This window comes from Echinops telfairi, unplaced genomic scaffold (assembly GCF_000313985.2).
Source record: "Echinops telfairi isolate 266 unplaced genomic scaffold, ASM31398v2 ScPeMD7_5592;HRSCAF=6446, whole genome shotgun sequence".
NCBI lineage: Eukaryota > Metazoa > Chordata > Mammalia > Afrosoricida > Tenrecidae > Echinops > Echinops telfairi.
In genome coordinates this window covers 35,440,989-35,455,712 of record NW_022109491.1, presented here as the reverse complement: position 1 = coordinate 35,455,712, position 14,724 = coordinate 35,440,989, and the positions used below count along the sequence as shown (strand labels likewise).

The following is a 14,724-nucleotide window of genomic DNA, read 5'->3' as shown; positions in this document are numbered from 1 at the left end:
CCTCACCTTAGTCCAACTCAAGTCCCTAAGTCCAATACTCGTCCACAGGTCCCTCTTCAGACTCACACTGCCACATGCAATGGTGCAGACTGCAGGAAGATCTCAGGCCAGAGGGCGCAGTCGTATGGATCCAAAGTGGGTGGAAACATGGCGGGGCTTCGGCAACTCTCAGGGTGGCCACCAGAGCCCTCGCCAGCAGGAAGGTAGAGTGGTAGAGAGGAAAGGAGGCTCCCAGGGTCCTCCTTAAGTGAAGGCCACACCCTTAAGGAAGCACCATCAGGCTGTGACCTGACAGACAACGTGGACTCCTTACCTGCACTTTCATCCATCTTCCAGTTCACATAAAACCACTGCAGTCATCCACCAACTTCTTTTATCTATCTTCGATGTAGACACATACATACTATTCCAGGTGACATACTTACTAAATTATTTCAGTGAAATAAATAAAACAATGATTACCCTCCACCTTCATCTGAATCTCAGTAAAGTTGAGAAACTAAAAAACAAAACAAAACCAAGAATCCAAAGGATACTGAAAAGTTAGCGAGCTCTTGAATTAAAAGAAAGAAACTCTCCCTTATTTCCTCCGCTATCTTCTGGTTTGACCTCTGCCGTTTCTATTCTTCAGTCACTTGGCTCTGGGATAAATGTGGTGCCGCCGAAGCGAGTCAGGATTTATCTCAAGGGGACTGTGCTCGTAAGCACATCAGATTCTAAGTCAGATCAAATCCATCTCTGGTGTAAAGTCAAACAAGACACTGGCTTCATGGGAGAGTAGAGCGGAACGGGATGAACAGTCCTCTCCTCACAGCCACCAAGTTTGGTCACGGCTGAGACCTCTTTCTGGAGTGTCGATATGGGCCACAGCGGTGGAAGGAGAAAGCAAACAGCAGGCTTTCCACCAGGGATGCATGGTCCATCTCCACACGGTCAGCCCGGCCCCGGCTCAGAAACTGTCTCACAACCAGAATGTTTTCCATGAGAGGACATCACAATCATTGAGACTTAGGGGCCCTACTTATGGGCATCAACATGGGGACTTATGGGCCCTAGTCTTCGGGAGACTGGAAACATTCTAAGCGTGCACCTTTGCAAGGCTCCCTCTTGGGATTCATCCCCCATGCTGTTGCACACTCACCCAGGGAAGGGCCGTCTGGAAGAGAAGTGAGGTCCTCAAATTGAGATCCTAGCTGATTACCCATCCTGTAGCATCACTTGTCTACCGTGTGAGAGAGTTTTCTTGTGCGTTACAGTTCATGTGAGCCCCCAGAGACCTACAACCCCAGCTAACACCACAGAGAGTAAAAGAACAGCCCTGTTGCACCCAGTCAATCAATAGACTTCTGAAAGATATGAAAAGGTTATTTAAAGTCAATAAGTTTTGTTTGGGTTGGGGGAGATGGGGATGGCAAAACAGAAATACATCCAGGTAGCAAGTAACAGTACAGAAAAGAAAAAAGAGCAGATAGGCATGCATGTAACGCCCCGCATGATAGAGTGTAAGCGTAAATCTGAACATACCTACTCTCGTTTTAAGAGATGTCAGTTTTTGTCACTTATGTTGTAATTGATGAGACCACAGTTGCTTGAAAATAAACCAGTCTTTAACATGAGCCAGTTTAAGAGATTTCTGTTTGTGATACCTTATGTTGGCTTTGCTTGGTCAGGAGTCTCTGGTTTAACAGTTATCCTATGTTATCCCTGTGATGTTATGTAACTCAGCATAATCAACATGGTGGGGGTGGGGGAGGGTGTTCTGCCTAATTCCTATTTTCCTCGGTCTGGATGTTGCATCTGGCTTGACAGTTCTTTAAATTTGAACCTGCCTTTGCCTGTCAATTCTGGGAGTCATGAGCAGCCTGCCGTCTGACCTGCTGGTTTTGGATTCATTTGCCTCTCTGGTCCCAAGCCTGATCCCCTGGCCTTGGGTTCACCCAACTCTGCTGCCTATGGGTTCCTCTCAATCCTGGATTCTTCAGCCCCTACGCCCCACCACTCAGAAACCTCCAGCTTAACTCTAACCCATGGACCTGAAATTAGACTGGACTTACTCACTTCTACAAATGTGTAAGCCATTTCCTAATATAAATAACTATCTACATATCTCCTTGGTTTTGCTACTCAAGAGAACCAAGCCTAACACACTGTTCTTATCAATCACAAAGTATTTATAATACCTAGGTATTATAGTCACCCACTTACTTATCCCTCTGCAGAGGAATTCGTGTCTACCAAGGTCGACTCCTGTAGAATTATATTCTCCACAGGAACAGTTCTACCTTGTCCTATCGGGTCACTATGAATCAGAATTGTCTCAGTTTTAGTGAATTTGAGTGACTTAATTAGTGCCCAGCAACCAGACATTCACCATGCTCTACAATTACAGTGTTGACAGGATGGATTTACCAATTAGGAACTTAGGTACTACAGTGATTAGAAGCAAAAAGGCAGTGAACTATTATGGTAGGCTATCTGACACCACACAGATGTCTAGTAAATGTGGGTATCGATCTAACCATTAGTAAATGACAAAGCTCTATGCTCATATTTCCAAACCGTCTATTACAGGATATTTCTGCATTGTACACGATTCAAGGCAGTTGTCTAATGATGAGTATGGCTTCTCCTCACTGTATGATTCGGACTCATAGCAGCCCTATAGGGTGGGGTAGAACTGTGCGTTTCTGAGACTGTAGCTGTTTATGGCAACAGAAGCCCATCTCTCTCCATCTGCGCAGCTGGTAGTTTCAAACTTAGGACCTTGTGGATGGCAGCCCAACTCCTAACCACTTTGCCACCAGGGCTCCTGAGTTTGGCATAAGTGCACACAAATCTGAGCAAAAAGCATGTTCTGACAGATGAGACCACTGGGTATACCTCCCAACTTTGCAATGCTCATGTTTTAAAAACTCAAAATGATTGCTATGTAGAATATTCACTATGTGAGGTCTAGTAACATTTCCCATTAAACATCCCAACAGTGTTAAACATAATGTTTTTGCTTTATTTAGCCTTGAATCTTGTGAGTCTGTTCTCTCTGTGTGTATGACAATAAGTAACCACCAGAACTAGGGATCACTCAAAAAACTAACTGCCATCGAGTCGATTCTGACTGATGGTTACCCTCTAGGACCGGGTAGAGCTGTCCATATGGGTCTCTGAGACTGTAACACATTACAGGGGTAGAAAGCCTCCTCTTTCTCCCACAGAGGAGCTGGTGGGTTTGAACAAATGACTCTGTGGTTTGAAACCACACTACCAGAGGTCTCAAGATTACTAATATGTCCCTTGGTTTCAAATCCAGGCACTCCTGCAAAGGCCACCAGCATTTTGGCCAATCCCTATGCTTTACTGATTATCCAACCCACCAGGAAATTCTATACCTTCTTGAGGCCCTCCTTTCCCGCCTGATATGCTCATTCTTGTCCGTCAAGACGCGATTCTGTGCACTAGTCATGTCACTCGCCAATCTCGCTGCCTTCCCCGAAAAAACGAAACAAAACCGCAACCAAAAGCAAAAAACAAAACCAACCGAAAACCCCCAAAACCAAAACGGAAACCAAGAAAAAAAACCCCGAAAAATTGAAAAGGCCAAAACCAATTCAATCCTTTTAATTGGTTCAAAAAATAATCCAAACGAAGGGGGCAAAAAAAATAAAAACAAACAAAAAAAAGCAAAAAAAAGCAAGGGTCCAAATTTCCTTTTTTTTTTTTTTGAGTTCTAATTTTCAATTCATTCATTAGCTATTTAAATTAAGCCAGGCCAAGAAAAATTTCGCAAACAGATTACCAATATGCAACCTAAGGTACCACTCTAAAAATGTCTTCTTGAAAAAGGACTCCTTCTTTATTAATGCATCATACATGCTAGGTACCCTTGGGCGCAAATGAAATGTATGCTTCATGATCTTCTCTCTTCATAACATCTCGGTTTCATTTCATCCCACTCCTGTCTGGAATGATGGTGCCTCCGTTAGGATCCCAGCGAGAAACAGCAACTAAGGGACTTTAATAAGAGGTTATGGATAAGGTTAAGAGATTTAAACCAGGGACTGACTGTAAAGTGCCGTGGGTCTGATGGTGCAAGAGACGGCAACAAGAACCCAAATAGTTGTGGATAAAACCGAAATCCAATTAGCTGTAGAAGCAGAAGAAAGTCTCCTGACAGATGCCATGGCTTCCAGAACAGGGGTAGAGACAACACAAGCACAAGGCACCTCAGGAGGTGTCCGTACTGTCCTCCTCCTCCAATCTCCTTCAAGAACCGCTCTGTCTGAACCGCCAGAAGCTAGAAGTAAGATGGCCTAGGCTAGATTAAGTAGGAATGACTGTGTGAGCAAACAGACTGATCATGTTTCCTGCTTATTTCTCAGTCCCATCCTTCCCATCCTAGATTGCTGGACGCAGATGGAAAGAATAAAGAAGAGCTAAGTTTTTTGAAGATGGAATTGTTCTGTCCATAGGAGAATACATTCATTTCTGTTTCTTTTTGAGTGCATGCAAGTAAGAGCTGCTGATAATCCAACTATATTCCCCTCCACACTTCCTGGGCATTCAAGGACCCAAAACTCACTCATATGGAACATTTTAACTACAAGTGCCTCAGAGGAAGGTCCCCCCAAAAGTCTCTAAACAATGACCCAGAGGTTGCAAAATGGTCCAGCTCCTCATTCCTCTAGTGGGACATCTTGAAATCTGTTCTCCAGAGTCTCCAAAGTAAGTCTCTGACAGCCAGCTGTGATCATGCACAGACGATGCCCACAGCTCTGAAACAGCCTGTCTCGTCATACAGAATGAGCATGTGTGTCTGTACCTGCATGTTTGTGTGTGCGTCAGAGAGAGAGAGAGAGAGACCCTGCACAAAGTGGAAATATGCTGACCCAGAAATCAAAATGCTTGACTTCTTGTCTGTATTTTGGCTTTTAATAAGCTCAGAGAAATCAAGCAAGTAACACTTTTCCCATCAAATGAACTTAGATAAGAGGACCTCTGAGTAGCTTTGAAGTTTGCTAAAAATTTATAGCATCAGTAAAAGTGACATAAATAATGCAGCCCAGTGCTAGGATTGGCACAAAATGCAATTCTTTGGTGTGTTTTCTTAAACTCAGATAATTTTTTAAAAGCCCATAACACTTCTGTACTGCAATAAGGAAAAATAAGCTTTTTTTGAAATTTAAAAATTCAACCTATTAAAAATTTTATTTTTTTTAAATCTATAAGTAATTATTGTAAAATTCTTAAGTCTGGTATAAACAGCTATTAGCTATCCTCTTATATCTACCAAAAAAAGATCAAGACCAGAAATCCTATATCCTTAAGAGATGCAGAACTGCTATGTAGTGGAGTTTGGGGGTTGTTGTTTCTTTTAACCATAACTCCACATGTCTCTTTAGGCAAATCATTTCCCCTACACTCACACCCGCATCACTCAGACAGGCAGAACCAGGACACTCCATAAAGACTGATAAACCAACGGCTTAAAGAATCACCCTGAGTCTTAGTTTTATTAAACAGAAAAAAAACAGGTGGAAAGGTTGGACTATCTATATCATCTTTACAATCTCTTCCAAATCTATCATCCTTGTTGAAATGAAACAATACAGTAATCTATTATACTACAGCTTAAAATGATTATATTCTTTTCTTGAAAACAATTGCTTTCTGCCTGGCATAAGTATTCTTATGTCCAGTGGTGCTTACATACTCAGCGGCAAAAGCCATTAGTTATAAACTAATACATTAAAGAAAATTTGGGTGTTTGACATGCAGTGCCCTGGAATGAATGAGGTTCATCTCTTATATTCAAAATAATGGCAAAAATCATTTCAATGACTAATTACAGGCAAGACCATTCTGCCATGATTAAGACACTGTCTCAGGAATATTTGCAAATACCTAACAAGCATGCAAAGGGGTGTGTGTGTGTGTGTGTGTGTGTGTGTGTGTGTGTGTGTGTTTTGGGGGTAGGGGGTAGGGTAGTGGGAAACAAGAGTGGAGGAGGCCACAGGAAAGGTGATCAGAAAGGATCCAAAGTTTTTTCCCATCTCTTTCTTAACAATAAATGCCTCACCTGTTATAAAAGGAAAAGGCCTGAGGCTAACAACGAGGTTCTTGGAATATTGATTTGGGACCATGAGGGCTCTTCCTACTTTTTATTTTAGTCACCCCAAAACCTCAGAATACGAAAATGCTGGAAATGGGAGAAGATGGGAACCAGGAGGCAAGTTCTAATTTTGTGTCCTTATGGCCCACTATCTAACAAATGGTTTCCTTCCAACTTCCTCCACCATGCAGCATTGTCAGCTGCTTCCCTGTGATAGTTCAGCTAGGTTTCAGGGCCAGGAGAGAAGAAGAAAAACTGAGGCAACACAATGTCATTTATCAAAAGGCTATATATTAACAAGTATCTTATTACTATCTGTATCATTATGAATTTAAATAAAGTCATTAAGTGCTCATTTATTTCAGTTCAAATTATGAAAAAGTTAAGTGACATTAAATTAACAAGAAGGTATATATTAAATTACTTTGGAACTATTAACTGAAATCACGATAATGCGCATTATTTGTCTCTATCCACAGTTCTCGGAACTGGTTTCACAAAAGAATCACCAGGGAAATTTAAAGATTCTGAAGCCCAGAATATATTTCTTAGTGCCTTCCAGCTTCTAGTATAGAACTAGATGTAATATAATCACTTAATCTTCAGTGAAAAAGGCACTTTAGAGCAGTTATTCAGCAATCAATGTAACAGTCTACCACTTCTAACAAATCAATTGAGGAGTCAGTAGATGGATATAAAGAGCAATCGACAGAGCCGAATAAGCTCAGGTTATCTTTCCTCTCTCCTACCAGTTGCCTCTGCTGACAATGGCCCTCCTGCTTGCTCTTCCTGGCAAACATCTACCCCTCCTTAACTACCAGATCCATGGCACCTTCCTTCTTCCTTTAATTTTGCAAAGTAATTATGCTTGTTTGGGTGAATCCAGGCATGGGAAGGGGAAAGGAACAGAAGAAGAGTGGGTATTGACTGTAGTCAGGCAAAACTCAGACCAAACTCAGCAGGTCAATTCTGACTCATAGCAACCCTACAAAAGACAGGCCCAGTCTTTCCCAGGCAGAGCGGCTGGTGGTTTGCACAGCGGAGTTTGTGGTTAGCAGCCAGGGAGTAGCCACTGCACCACAAGGACTCCTGAGCTCAGGCGAGCTAGATCACAACAATAACAACACTGATACTGCTGCTAATAAAGTTAATATGTTGGACAATTTCAAATTCACCAGACACTAAGCAACTTATATATTACCTTATTTACTCTTCTAAACAGTTTGCTGGGTCAGGAGCAATTATGACACACACACACCCCAACTTCAAAGCGAAAGAAACTGAGGCACGGTGCAGTTAGAGAAGTTAGCCAGAATCACACAGACAAGCAGCCACAGAGCTGGCCTTTACACAGAGGTCCTCTGCTCTGGAGATTATGCTGTGAACTGCCGACCACGCTGGCAGGCGCACATCTCCCTCTCCTCCCTTTCCAGAGCAGGAAGTTACAGGTAACTGCAGTCAGCTAGCACAGTGGCTGCAAAGACCTGTGGGAAGATTAGAATTCAGAGCTCGACATCCAGGAGACTACCTGAAATCCAGTTTTCCATTACATTTGAGTTTGAAGGTAGAACAGAAAAGTGGGAGGGAAGATCAGCCCATTGATCAGTTCATAAAGGAATGGACTCATCAAAAGATGGCCGGAATGATTAATAAAGATCTGGCCCAAAGCAGGTAATTCACTAATGCTGCTTGAACCACGAAAATAAATGTTAATAAGACATGCCCTGAATACCACACCTGTGTTCTCTAAATTTGGTTTCATTTCACATGATGCTATTAGCCACCCAAGGTGAAGGGACCACAGAGGGTTAGGAAAGGGAAGCTGGCTTTCCAGGAAACCTTCAGAGATTCACTTCTCAAAAAGAGTTGGCTTTATTTCCACAGTCTAAATTACCCTCCGGTATTTGGTGGAGGTAATGAACGTGGTGTCCTGTGTTAGAACTGAGAAATGATAATGATGCTTACTCTGCTTGGGCTTTTTGTCACTGTCTCACGTAAATGAGCACAACTTCAGCTGATGCTCCCTAGAATAAAGAAACTTTGATTTTCCAAATAGCAACCACTGTGCAAACTTAACAAAGAAGATCTTTTACTTCCAACATAGGAAATCAGAGAAATTGGCGCCGAACCCGGAGAACTAAACTACCACGTGCTAACATCATTCTTCAGTTTGATTGGAAAGCAATCCAAACATAGAGAAAATTAAAGAAAACATCTGCTGCGATGCTCTCTCAGTGACTTCACGAGGGAAACACTTGCACTGCCATTGCTATTTTCTGTGGCTAAAACAGCTTCCTACTTTGGAAGTTATTCATTTGCTAAAACTGGCTAGACGACACATCAATTAAAGCAATTTGTGCTTTAAACCCCCCAAAAAGGAAGATGTAAGTCAACATTCTAGTGTGCATTCATCCTCCTCCTACCAAATCGACTTTATTGTCATACAGATGGTTAAAGATTTATTTTTGGTTTAGGGAGGACACTAATCAGCTGCAGACATAAGAAATATATTAGGTTTTCCCTTGGTAATCATTGCTGATGTCAGATCGTGGCTGAGAGCAGAATACCAGAAAGCCTGTGTTTTGTTGCCCATGTGAAGGCAACTGATTGTGTGGATCATCCTAAATTGCGGATAACATTGTGAAGAATGGGAATCTAGAGCCTGTAACTGTGCTCACATGGAATCTATACATAGACCAAGAGGAAGTCAATCGAACAAAACAAGGGGATGCTGCCTGGCGTGTGTGTCAGGGCTATGGCCTTTCATCCCACTTACTCAATCTGTACCCTGAGCACATGACTCAAAAGCGGACAATCTGAAGAACAGTGTGGCATCAGGATTAGAAGAAAACTCATTAACAATCTGTGCTGCACCACCCTGCTTGGTGAAAGAGTGACGCAGAAGCACTGACAGGTAAGCTCAACGACCATAGCCCTCAGTATGGATTGCGCCTCAAGATAAAAAAGAACAAAACTTCTCATAACTGGACCGATAAGTAGCATCATGATAAACAGAGAAAAGACTGAACTTGTCAGGGATTTCATTTACTTAGAACCACCATCAACTTGCACTGTATTGCATCTGCTGCAAAGGACTTCTTTAAAGTGTTGCAAATAGAGTTGTCATTTGAGACTAAGGGATGGTATTTTCAGCTGAGTCATATTTATATGAAACCAGACAATGAGTAAGGAAGACCAAAACGTTGGTGCCTCTGGGTTACGATGTGGGTGAAGAATCTGGATTACACCAGGGACTGTCCAAAGAGTAAAGACTTCTGTCTTGCCAGAAATACTGTCAGAATGCTTCTCTGAATGAGGGGGTGAGATTTCATCTCATGTGCTTTGGACTTGTGACCAGGAAGAACCAGTTCCAGGAGAAGGACTCCATACTTGGTAGAGTGTCTGTAAACAGAGGTAGACCCACAGCACGGTCGACTGGCACAGAGGCTGCAACAGCAGGCTCACTCCTATGGAGGATGGCACGGACCAGGCCGTTTGTGGTTCTGTTATACATACGGCTCGACAGCACACAACAACAACAACAACAACAGTAGCTAGTCTGGGACATATTCTCTGCAGTTTCCATGAGCTGTCTTACACACATACTATAAGTACTACATTAACAACTCCCAAAGATCAGTGGAAGTTCACCCCTCACTAGATGCCCCACATCCCCAAAGACAATGAAGCAGATTTGTAAGTGTCTGGCTGCATTTACATGCTGAGGAGCAATTTTAGTTCAGGAAATTTAATCTATTTCAAAGCTTGTTGCTAAATACTTAATTTTATGTAACACAGAGAATGTAAAAATGAGCTGAGAGCTACAAACCAGATAACAACCAAAAAGACCCGTATAAGCATCGACATACAGAAAACGACTATGGGAACCAACTAGGAACTTAACTGTAGAACTGTTTTTCCTTTCTTCTCCATCAATCTAGCTCCCTGTACAGTAATTAAATCAGGAGAGTGTGTCATTGAGAAATGAGGGAGGCAAAAAAAGACAACTTGAAAAATGCGTTTCATATTTAAAATGTTAAAACAACAAGATTTGAATGCTGGTTCAAACAGGCTTTATTTTCTTCTTGAACATGTGGCTGGGTAGAACAGAAAGAATTATATGAATATATGAGAGAGGCCTTCAAAATACCATGGGGAAAGGCAATGAAAAGATCGTGGGATTTCTTCATGAACAGTTTGAATCCCCCATGTATCCATCTCACTGATGTTCTTCAACAAATGAATTCTCTCTGTATATAAATAAAAACATACCATGTACTTCGTCAACTCTCTTTATTTGGGTGTTCCCTTGGGCAAATACTGAATGAAGAACTGAAAAACAAGCTGTTTACTTGGATCACAACTGGTCAGTCAGATTTTCATACCTTGATCATTTGCGTACTGTGTGATGCCTGTGGATGACCAGTGAGTGGTCTAAAGTGGACAGGTTTCCCTGTTGCTTCCAGACAAAGACAGACTGGCAATAAAGTTCTAGCTACATGCTTCCAGATGAGCAGCCAATACACGTATTATGGATTATAGCATTAGATTAGAATACGGTCCATGTCTTCAGGGTGTTTCAATCGCACCTGAAGAACCTCCTCTTTGGTCCAGGGCCAATGAGGGTGAGGAGACTCTTCCTGAAAGAGAATGGCCCAGTAGTCTCAGTAATGGCCTCAAATATCTTGAACATTTCAGGTATGGGAAGTCAGGATGGTGCCGGATTGTGCAATATTTTTTCAGTTGTACATAAGGTAGGCTCAGTGGGAGCTGACTCAACCTCAACTATCTATCTAGATTACTTGGGAGGTGATCTCAGGAAACATCAGTAGTGAGAAATGAAGTAAGGCAGATATGGGAAAACTGAAAAACTCACTGCCCGTCTAGATAATTCTAACTCAGAGTGACCCTATGGGGCAGCGTAGAACTTCCCCTTTGGGTTTCCAAGACTGTCGATCTTTATGAGAGCAGACAGATTCCGCTTCTCCCAAGGGAAGAGAAAGGGGAGTGAACAAATGATGTATTATCAAGCAGGTTTCCACCTTGAGTGACTGGAATATGATCTCAGTGGGGAATTCTGGGAGATGCTCTGGAACACACTTCTCCAAGTGACCCCTCTCAAGCAGCAAGACAGCTGAGGCAGTTCTACGTGGAAAACAGAACTGGGAAGAGAATGCTGCAGGCAAACTCTCAACAGTCATACGTTAAGGAGTCTGGAAGGCCGGGGCTCCCGTGGGCACCTTCACATTCTTGGGTTGGAGATGCACCCCACTCACATTCTCCTAAGTGAAAGTTATTCCCCAGGTTGTCCCCCATAATAATGCCAATATAAAGGTGCTACTTGTTAGCACATGGCTGCATACACGCTGAAGGTCAAACACTCGAAGGCTAGCTGCCTGAAGGTTGTCTGCCATCAAAGGCAATCGGGCCCTGCGGTCTCGCCCACCCTAAGTGGGAACAACTTCCTTTTGATAAGGATCATAGATTGTACCCCTGGAGAAGAGCTCAAAGATACCGAAGGTCAAGCCAGCTAAAGGACGACCAAGGTCAGGCTGTCACCTTGACTCTAGAGCCCTCCCATCTTGTTATGTATGTACCTTCCTGTCACAGGTATGCCTCTTGTACAACCCCTTCCTGTTACATATGTGCTTACCGTGGTTTGCTGCCCAAGATGAGATTACGTAAGTCCGAGAGTCAGTTAAGTCTGGTCTCGTTCTGCTTCAGGGCATCAGGAAACAGGTGAGCCCTTGCACTTTATCTTGTCTGATGTCTCTTTAATTTACCCCACAATTACACAACCACCCCTTGGACCCATTCGGTTGTGAGGAGGCTGGTCCCCCACAGTTATCTACCAACTTCCACCGCTCGGTGGGGTGAAAAGAGCATATTTCCATAGCCCATACGTGGGAGGAACAGGCAGCCAGAGAAAGCCCTTAGCCAAGACAACGGAGATGCAAGGCAGAAGAAAATTGGACATGAAAAGTCACTTGTGAGTGTGATAAAGGTAGGGTACCAAATAAAAACCCCAATAATCCGAAACACTTGTCTCCCCTATCCCCCTAACGCACACGAAAGTAACGTCAAAGAAATCAGGTGAGATGAAAGAGGCCCAAGGAGACCCATCAGTAAAGCGATGGAAGCAGTTGTTTGGGGTTTCATTATTATTATAGGTTTGGTTTTTTAAATTACTCTAGTTTTAAGTAGCATCTATTCACTGTTTTTATTATGACAAAAAGAATATATGATCGCTGATCAAAATTTAGATGTAACACAGAAGAAGAAAAAAACCGTTCACGTGTGAGCTCACCGCAGGGGCAGGTAGTCAGAAGGAGCTGCAAGAAGCCAGCGCAGGAAGACCCGCCCCTGCCTGGCAATCAGAGGGCCCACCCCGACGAGGGTCCCCCCACGAGAGTGGGCAGCGCTCCTTCTGGCCCTCTGGCCCTCCCAGATACACAGAGACTTTGTGCTGCTGTCTTCAAACACCCTGCCATTAAAGTGGGGTCCCTAGATCAACAGCATCAGCACGCCCTGGGGCCATGTTAGAAATGCCCAGTCTCAGGCCCTAACTCCAGACCGACTGGGTCAATTTGCATTTTCACAAGACTCCCGAGAGATGCATGTGCATGTTTAGTGTTGGAGACAAGCTGATATAGGGAGGTCCTTCTCCCTCTGTCTGTGGTTTCTGGCTGAGAGCCCTCCAGGAAGGTCCTGCACTCGTTTCCCTTTCAAACCGTACTAGAGGATCTGGCCCTCCACAGACAGATGCCAGGTGTTCGTTCACGTGTACTGAGTAGCAGTATGACGTCGGAGGGGGGGATGCCGTGTGAAAGCAAGGCCGTGGAAGGTGACAACAAATCAGCTAAACTAATAACTTTATTTTGGTGCAAGAAAATGGGAAGGAAAAAAAAGTTCTATATGAGACCAAATTACAAACAACAAAATTATTTACGTGCAAGGCAAAATGTTTCCTCTGTGATGCATTTCAATATTCTCAAGGCTTTTATCGGGCCTCCAAAAAGAGAAAATGACATGACATGTTGACACCTGCACTGATCCATGGCTGCTGGCTTGTTTTCAGAATGTCTTTTCTCTTTCTCTCTCTCCTCCCCACCCCCCTCCCTCTCTGTTTCACGCCAACATTGTAGGCAACAAATAGGACTCTGTTAGCCTGTGCGATGATGCACTTATACTAAGTACATTAGCTCTCTCACCCATAATAAGAAGCTGATTTCAGAAACAAAAACCTATCACTAGAGCAATATATTGCCCCAGTGCAGAGTTCTTTAAACTTTTCGAGATAGATTGGACACTTTGCAAATACAGGGGGAAGGGGGAAAGGAGTGGGGGCAAGGAAAACACTGAGCTGTGAAGTAGTCAAGTAATCTGTTTAATTGTATCACCAGATATCAAAAAGCCATGACATGTGGTTATTATTTGATTCGACAATTCTACTCTGAGCATTTCACCCTAACTCTCAAAAAGTCACCGCCATGAAGTCAGTTCTTTGAAGCGTCAAAGCAATCCTATGAGACAAAACAGAACTGTTCCTCTGGGTTCCTGAACATTATGCTCTTCACAAGCGCATAAAGTCTCATTTTTCTCTCACAGGGCGGCTGGGGGATTCAAACTGCTGCACTCGTGGTTAGCAGCCCAATGCATAACTGACTACACCACCAGGGCTCGCTTCTTCAAATGTCATTCTAAGAACATATAAAACGGATGGATGACATTGCTCACAGCTTTGCTTACAACAGCAAATTTTTAAAATGCAAACAATAGATTGTACCATTAGAGAATTTGTTAAATAAACCCTATACCTTCATATGGAATTAGCATATGACATCTTACATGAGGCTTGTTTAGTGTTATGGAAATAAGTTTACATGATTCTTCATTTCAAATTTAAAAATACAGTTTACATAAGAGTGGAAGAAGCACACCAACCTGTATGACCACAAGGTGTAGAAGGGATCAGTTATTAGACATCAAAGAACTGAAAATCAGATCAGTGGGTGCCCACCTCACGAATACGATCACTGAGGACAAATGTGTGCATAAGCAAATGTGGTAAAGAGAGCTAGTGGTAGATTGTACCCCTGGAGAAGAGCTCAAAGATACCGAAGGTCAAGCCAGCTAAAGGACGACCAAGGTCAGGCTGTCACCTTGACTCTAGAGCCCTCCCATCTTGTTATGTATGTACCTTCCTGTCACAGGTATGCCTCTTGTACAACCCCTTCCTGTTACATATGTGCTTACCGTGGTTTGCTGCCCAAGATGAGATTACGTAAGTCCGAGAGTCAGTTAAGTCTGGTCTCGTTCTGCTTCAGGGCATCAGGAAACAGGTGAGCCCTTGCACTTTATCTTGTCTGATGTCTCTTTAATTTACCCCACAATTACACAACCACCCCTTGGACCCATTCGGTTGTGAGGAGGCTGGTCCCCCACAGTTATCTACCAACTTCCACCGCTCGGTGGGGTGAAAAGAGCATATTTCCATAGCCCATACGTGGGAGGAACAGGCAGCCAGAGAAAGCCCTTAGCCAAGACAACGGAGATGCAAGGCAGAAGAAAATTGGACATGAAAAGTCACTTGTGAGTGTGATAAAGGTAGGGTACCA

The 14,724-nt window shown here is 43.2% G+C and overlaps 1 protein-coding gene across 4 annotated transcripts in view; it reads right to left on the bottom strand.

Annotated features, from left to right (window-relative positions):
* Nucleotides 1–14,724, bottom strand: part of PLCB4 (phospholipase C beta 4) — a 422,814-nt gene that overhangs the window by 372,571 nt on the left and 35,519 nt on the right. The gene's annotated exons all lie outside the window — the stretch shown is intronic.